This window comes from Suncus etruscus, chromosome 4, assembly GCF_024139225.1.
Source record: "Suncus etruscus isolate mSunEtr1 chromosome 4, mSunEtr1.pri.cur, whole genome shotgun sequence".
Lineage (NCBI taxonomy): Eukaryota > Metazoa > Chordata > Mammalia > Eulipotyphla > Soricidae > Suncus > Suncus etruscus.
The window spans coordinates 52,213,227-52,219,498 of record NC_064851.1 but is presented as its reverse complement, the minus strand read 5'-3'; the positions used below and the strand labels follow the sequence as shown (position 1 = coordinate 52,219,498).

Here is a 6,272-nt window from a genome sequence, read left to right as displayed (position 1 = left end):
TAGATTTCTTGTATACCAGCAGTATGTTCATGATATAAAGACTTCAGATTCACAAAAATGACTTCATGCACATATATAGCATAATATGTAAAGAAAATACCGAAAAACTCTTACAAATATTTTATTACTTTATTGAAACATCAAGGTTCAGTTGCTGAAAATACATTTTGAACATTCTATGTTCAAACACCAATCACACCAGCAGTGTAAAAGTCCCTTCCTGGATTTCCACTCACTCCCCAAGCTTGCCCCCTTGCAGGCACAAAAGAATTACATTATACTGCTGCCTCAGTTAACAGGTAATGGAATTTTAAAAACACAGCAAAATTGTGAAAATTATCTCACAATGAGGTCATTAAATCATGCTAGTTTTTTTGTTTATAACATTAGGTGTGTTCCTATTGGGCGAACAATTGAAAAATTTGGAGCAGTTTGTGTGGTCAAATATGTAGCTACTTGTTCTGCATTCCAAGCTGTGGCTGAAACAGCAGCTGTAGGGGCTGGGTTATGGCTGCCAGGCCTCAAGTACAAAAAGGTGTTGCAGTATCCATTCCCTGACAAAACTCTGGTGACCTCAGCCCAAATAATGGCATGTTTTGATCAGTAGAAGTCTCTTAAGAGGTAAGTAGTAAAGTAGGCTGTGGATACAGGTGCTGAGATTTTAGCACCTTAAGAACTTCACCTGTCCTCCCTTCCTGAGTGCTTACTTTCAGTTACAAGGCATGTACCCATGGTTTTTAGCAGCCTGGTTTATATTTCAAGAATGGTGCTGACCAATGAGTGGACATAGCCAATCCAGGAGGAACCTTGGTTTGATCCCAGTGTCCCATACAGTCCTTTGAACCAGGAATAATTTCTGAGCACATAGCACACACAGGGTGTGTCCCAAAAAGCAACAACAAAAAAAAAAAAGACTATTAAAGCTGGAAAAAGTTCCAAGAGCTGAAGTGCATACTTTGGAAACACAAACAAGGCCATAATTTGATTCCCAGTATTGTAGTCCCCTAGAAAAAAAAAAATCACTAGGTGTTTCACCAATCATATACATTAAATTTAAAAGGGTGCAATAACAGCTTGCCTTAAATTAAGTAGACTGAATGTATAGTAATACACTAAAATGGGTATAGGATGGGCCTTTGCAGATTAAGCCTCATTGATATGGTCCCCTAAATAAGTAGGGAAGAATACCAGGCTTAAGAATCTTGTGCAGGGCCCGGAGAGATAGCACAGCGGTGTTTGCCTTGCAAGCAGCCGATCCAGGACCAAAGGTGGTTGGTTCGAATCCCGGTGTCCCATATGGTCCCCCGTGCCTGCCAGGAGCTATTTCTGAGCAGACAGCCAGGAGTAACCCCAGAGCACCGCTGGGTGTGGCCCAAAAACCAAAAAAAAAAAAAAGAATCTTGTGCAAGGACTCATTATGGGTAAGGGAACATGAGTCTTTCATAAAATGGAAGAAAATTCACTGTGACTAGTACAAAGGCTTGGAAAATACTGCAAGATGTTACCTAAGAGGTAATTTATAGTAAGTAGGCTTTAAATACAATCTGGAATTAATGCTTGTCTGGCCAGTTTATCTTTCATGACTATTCTAAAATACATAGGTGGATTTGGTGACAATGTTTTTCCACATCCAAAATCTTTCATTTCCTAGCCAATGTTACTTTTGGGGGCTTGAAGCCATAATATAGCATATAGGGCACTAGGTCTTGCACAGACAACCTAGGTTATTCCCTGCAACCACACCACTGTGGCCCTGCCATGAGTGAGCCCTGAGCAGGACTGTGTGCTCTACTTTTTTGCTGGGTCACACTCAATTCTCTGGAGCTCAGGGACCTACATGTGGTGCTGAGGAATGACTGTTATTGGGAGCATGCAGATAAGTGCATTAACCCTTGTACTATCTCTCTGGTCTTTTTTATAAGTATTAAAAAGTACTTGGGTATCAGGAAATCCCTCCAGGCAGGGCTGCAGAGACCACATAGTGGAAACACAAAGCCCTCAATACTGCTGGGCTTGGCCCAAAATAGCAATGAGAAAAATACATAAAATAAAAATACATAGGTGTCACGTGTAAGTCATTAACACCAGTCTCCCAACACCAATCAAAGCTGTTGTAAAGCCAGAAGTAATTTCTCCTGAGCACTATCTCCAAAAATAGGATCAGAGATACAGCACTTTGCCTGCAGCCTACCCCTTTTGGAATCCCATATACACCACACATTTCTACTAATCACTAAGAGCTAGAAAGTCCCTTAACACTGTATGCATAAATATACTAGATTTTAACAAAGAACACAACTCTATCCCTTACTGTACAATTAGTCTCTGTGGTTCAAAATAAGGATTTAAAATACTAGTGACCATCCTAACTTTTTCTGTTCACTTGTATAGATCAAGTAGCATAGAGAACCCCATAAGTTACCTATTTCAGAACTGGAATGCATTAAGTTTGAGGGGCTCTGGGGGCTCTGGAATTACTCCTGGCAGGTCTGGGGACCATATGGGATGCAGGGTAACAAACTAGGTGCCCACATACAAGGTAAACAGTCACTCCAATCCCTGTAACGTTCTTTAAAAGATAATCCTTCAGCTACAACTGGCTGTGTTCAGAGCTTAATGTTGGCTGTTCATATTCCAGGCTCACTCCTGATGACTATATGGACCATGGGGATCAAAACAAACCCAGAACCAAATCTACTGAATCTTTTCAGTTCCCATTAAAATGTTTCTGAGTGGGGCTGGATGGTAGGGCCTTTGCAGCACGCACTAACCTAGGACAGACCGCAGTTCAATCCCCCAGCGTCAAGCCAGGAACAATTTCCGAGTACACAGCCAGAAGTAACAACCCCTGAGCATCACCATTGTGGCCCAAAAAAACTTTTTTTTTTTCAAATAAATTTAGAGGTCAGAGAGATAGCACAGCAATGGGGGGTTTGCCTTGCATTTGGCCAACTTAACTCGTCAAGGGCCTTAAGTCCTGGCATCCCATGTTCCCCCCCCCCACTGCCTGCCAGTAGAAGAATCAGGTGTAATTCCTGAGCGCTGCCAGGTGTAGCCAAAAAAACAAATATCTAAATATTAAAAAGAACTTTATGGGCTGGAGAAAGAGCATGGAGATAGGGTGTTTGCCTTGCATGCAGAAGGCCGGTGGTTGGAATCCTGGCACCCCATGTAGATCCCACTCCAGCCTGCCAGGAGCTATTTCTGAGCATAGAGCCAGGATTAACACATATGCAGCTGGATGTGACCCAAACCCCCTCATAAAACGAAAATTGTAAGATATAAGATAATTAGGGATTAGAAAGGTAGGGTGTTTGCGTTGTACACAGTAGGCCAAAAACAAGAGATCCTCACTCCACAGTAACAAACTTTTATTACAATTATGCATTTCATTTTCAAAAGGAATCAGGTAATGTGTGGCACTGGTATTCCATGACAAAAAAATAAACACACCTTGCCTTGACTTGTACCTTCTTCCTGCATCCACAGAATCATGTTTTTCCAACTTTCCCTTTCATTTAGCATACTTTGTGACAGCAACCCTAGGAAAAAAACCACAAAAAACCAGATAAGCTAAACAAACTTTAACTACCAAATAAATCAATGTCCTTTTATAACCTATCTCAGTAGCCAAGTCTGTCTAGGGAAATTCCAGTTCAAGGAGACCAAGGAGGTCTTAACTGCAAATATGGTAAAATAAAAAACCCACAGAAATTGGTCACAACCTTTAACTACTTCTCACTGTTGGTTGAGTAAAAGAAAGTCTTTTACAAGGCTGATAAAATAAATAACAAGAACCCAGGCCTAGTCTGTATGAGCTATCCTGTGTAAAGTGGTCTTCCATCTCAGAAGCCGAATCCGTAACATGTTTTTTTTCTTCAGGTCATCAGTTTCGGGATAAGTTTCATCATTGATCAGACAGACCACAATCCATTAACTGGGTCAGTAATACGCAGAAAAACCAAAGTGGCAAAAACCCAGAGGGCTTCATCCACACAACTTACGCCAAAAATCTATCTGGTGGTGACATCCTCAGCTTTCTTAGCGTTAAAACCCCAGGTTCACTGTTTAAAAGTAAAAAAAAAAAAATATTAATGGAACCAATGCATGGTCTAAGTCCATGTCAAAACCAGAACACCATTAACAACTCACCTTGCACAGATGTCAAGTTTGACACAAGTGACTTTCCAGCCTGTATTTCTCAGGTCTTGAGATTCCTTCTTTGCGCCTAGTTAAAAAAAAAAAAAGAAAACGCTGTCCCCCGTTCACCATCTGCATTGCATGCTAGACTGGTGGACTTTATGTGGCTCCTCCAACGCTTACCTTAGCCCTGCTCTGGCCTCGGGATCCATGTTTCCCCTGGATGCGAATGGTCTCAATTCACCCCTCCAGAAGCCAACGTGCACAGCACTTGGGCCGAATCCAGCTACAAGGTTGATTAAAAAAACAGAACCCGCAGTTATTAAAAAAGGGGGGGCTGTATTTATGCTCTTATCCTCAAGTAAGAGTGGTCTTCCATCTCAGAAGCCGAATCCGTAACATGTTTTTTTTTCTTCAGGTCATCAGTTTCGGGATAGGTTTCATCATTGATTGGAAAACCATCGATTTTCTGCGAGTTTAACCCAGTCCCCAAACCAAAACCAAAACGACAAGTGGCATGTTGTTTACAAGGCCTCACATCTACGTAAGTAGCCTCGGGTTTACTTGGGGACAAAAACCTTTGTCCAGAGACACTCGCCAGGTCCGCGTGGCTCGTAATGCTTTAAGATCCTGCTCCAAACCCTGGAACTAGAGCTTTCTCCCCGTCGCAATGCAAACTTGCCCAGGTAGTGTGCATGGCCGATGGCCGACATAAACTAGTAAGAGTTCCGCACGTCGAAACCTCCAGCTACGACCGAGGACACAATGCAGGCCAGGTACCCTTGTCCCAAATGTTCTGCATATTTTATTTCGTGCCCCAACTCAAGCAAAACTCAAGCATCCCCTATTCTGCCTTTTGCAAATGAACCGAGAGGTCGCCTTCTTACCAGAAAACGAGAAGTCCGGACGGAAAAGAACGAATTGCGCAGCCAGCAGTCCCTTATATAGTCTCTCGCGGGGTCAGATCGAGGCTGCCCTTTCCTCTCTCCCCTATTGGACGAAGGCGAGGAGAAGGCGTGGCCAACAGGAAGGACTCTCGCGAGAGCGCGCGCAGCCGCTCCTTTCTTCCGCGGGCTTAGTCCCGAGGCGTGGTGCGCGCGCCGAATGCGGCGCGTGGCCGTTGGCGCGCCGTGAGCGCTGGCTTCCCGGTCAGGTCTTACGTGGCGCGGGAGTGGCGCCAGGATTTAAACGCTGAGCAGTCATTGGAGCCGCCCGCCTCCTGCTCGCAGTCTCCCGAGTGTCGTCGGGGCCGCTACGGACTGGCGAGCTGCAGCGTGGAAACTTAAAAGCGTGCCCTCGCTTCGACCCCACCGAGAAATCCAGCGGTGGCTGCTGGCTCTGAAGCGAAAGGGATTCGGTCGCCCGCGACGGCTGAGGGAAAAGCGGGCGGGCCCTGATCACGACACGACACGCCCCCCACGAGAAACTGGCGGCCAACGGAAAAAGGGGGTGCGAAAGCTTCGCTTCTCTCCCCACTTCTCCTTTGTCCGTGCCACACGAACGGGGCGCTCTCATCCCAGTCCAGGCCGGATGCACATTTTATTTACTAGGCCTCAGCAACTGCTGTTGCTTTAGAACCAAATTGTGGGAGAACCCCAAAACCCACTGATCCCCAGTTTGGCAGAGGAGACGTGCCTAAAGTGACTAAAAGGTCTGCTATTTTAGTTTGTTTGGGGCCACGTCTTTCAGTTTTCAGGGTTTACTCCTGGCTCTGCGTTCAAGGATGACACCTGGGGCCCAGGCCGGGGTGCCAATGATGGAACCTAATTTGACCATATGCTATGCCAAAAGCCCTACTTTGTATTAGCTTACTAGCCCTCTATTTTTATTTATTTTTAATATAAACTATTTAAGCACCATGATTACAAACATGATTGTAGTTGGATTTCAGTCATTAACAGAACAGCCCCCTTCACCAGTGCAACATTCCCGCCACCAGTGGCCCCCCTCCTTCCCATCCCTTTCCTGTATTCGAGACAGGCATTTTACTACAATTACTTTTTTTTAAGTTTAGTAAGCTCTTTTTATTTTTTATTTTAAAGGATAAGAGTTAAAAAAATACAATAATAATTGTGTGAGAGTGGCATTTGTTGTTTGCTTAAGCCCAGCAAAATATGGGGAAAATGGAAAGA

General features: G+C 44.2%; 1 long non-coding RNA gene and 2 other non-coding genes across 3 annotated transcripts; all 3 read right to left on the bottom strand.

The window, feature by feature from the left end:
- Nucleotides 1-3,354: 3,354 nt before the first annotated feature.
- Nucleotides 3,355-4,429, bottom strand: LOC126006805 (uncharacterized). Its single transcript, XR_007494876.1, has 4 exons — nt 4,324-4,429; nt 4,153-4,228; nt 4,005-4,064; nt 3,355-3,542 (listed from the first exon to the last, which is right to left on the bottom strand). It is a non-coding gene; the product is annotated as an uncharacterized LOC126006805 (long non-coding RNA).
- On the bottom strand, nt 3,843-3,916 carry LOC126007706 (small nucleolar RNA SNORD50). The gene has a single exon (XR_007495199.1). It is a non-coding gene; the product is annotated as a small nucleolar RNA SNORD50 (small nucleolar RNA).
- Nucleotides 4,430-4,517: 88 nt separating the features above from the next.
- On the bottom strand, nt 4,518-4,592 carry LOC126007707 (small nucleolar RNA SNORD50). Its single transcript, XR_007495200.1, has one exon. It is a non-coding gene; the product is annotated as a small nucleolar RNA SNORD50 (small nucleolar RNA).
- Between the last annotated feature and the right edge of the window lie 1,680 nt (nt 4,593-6,272).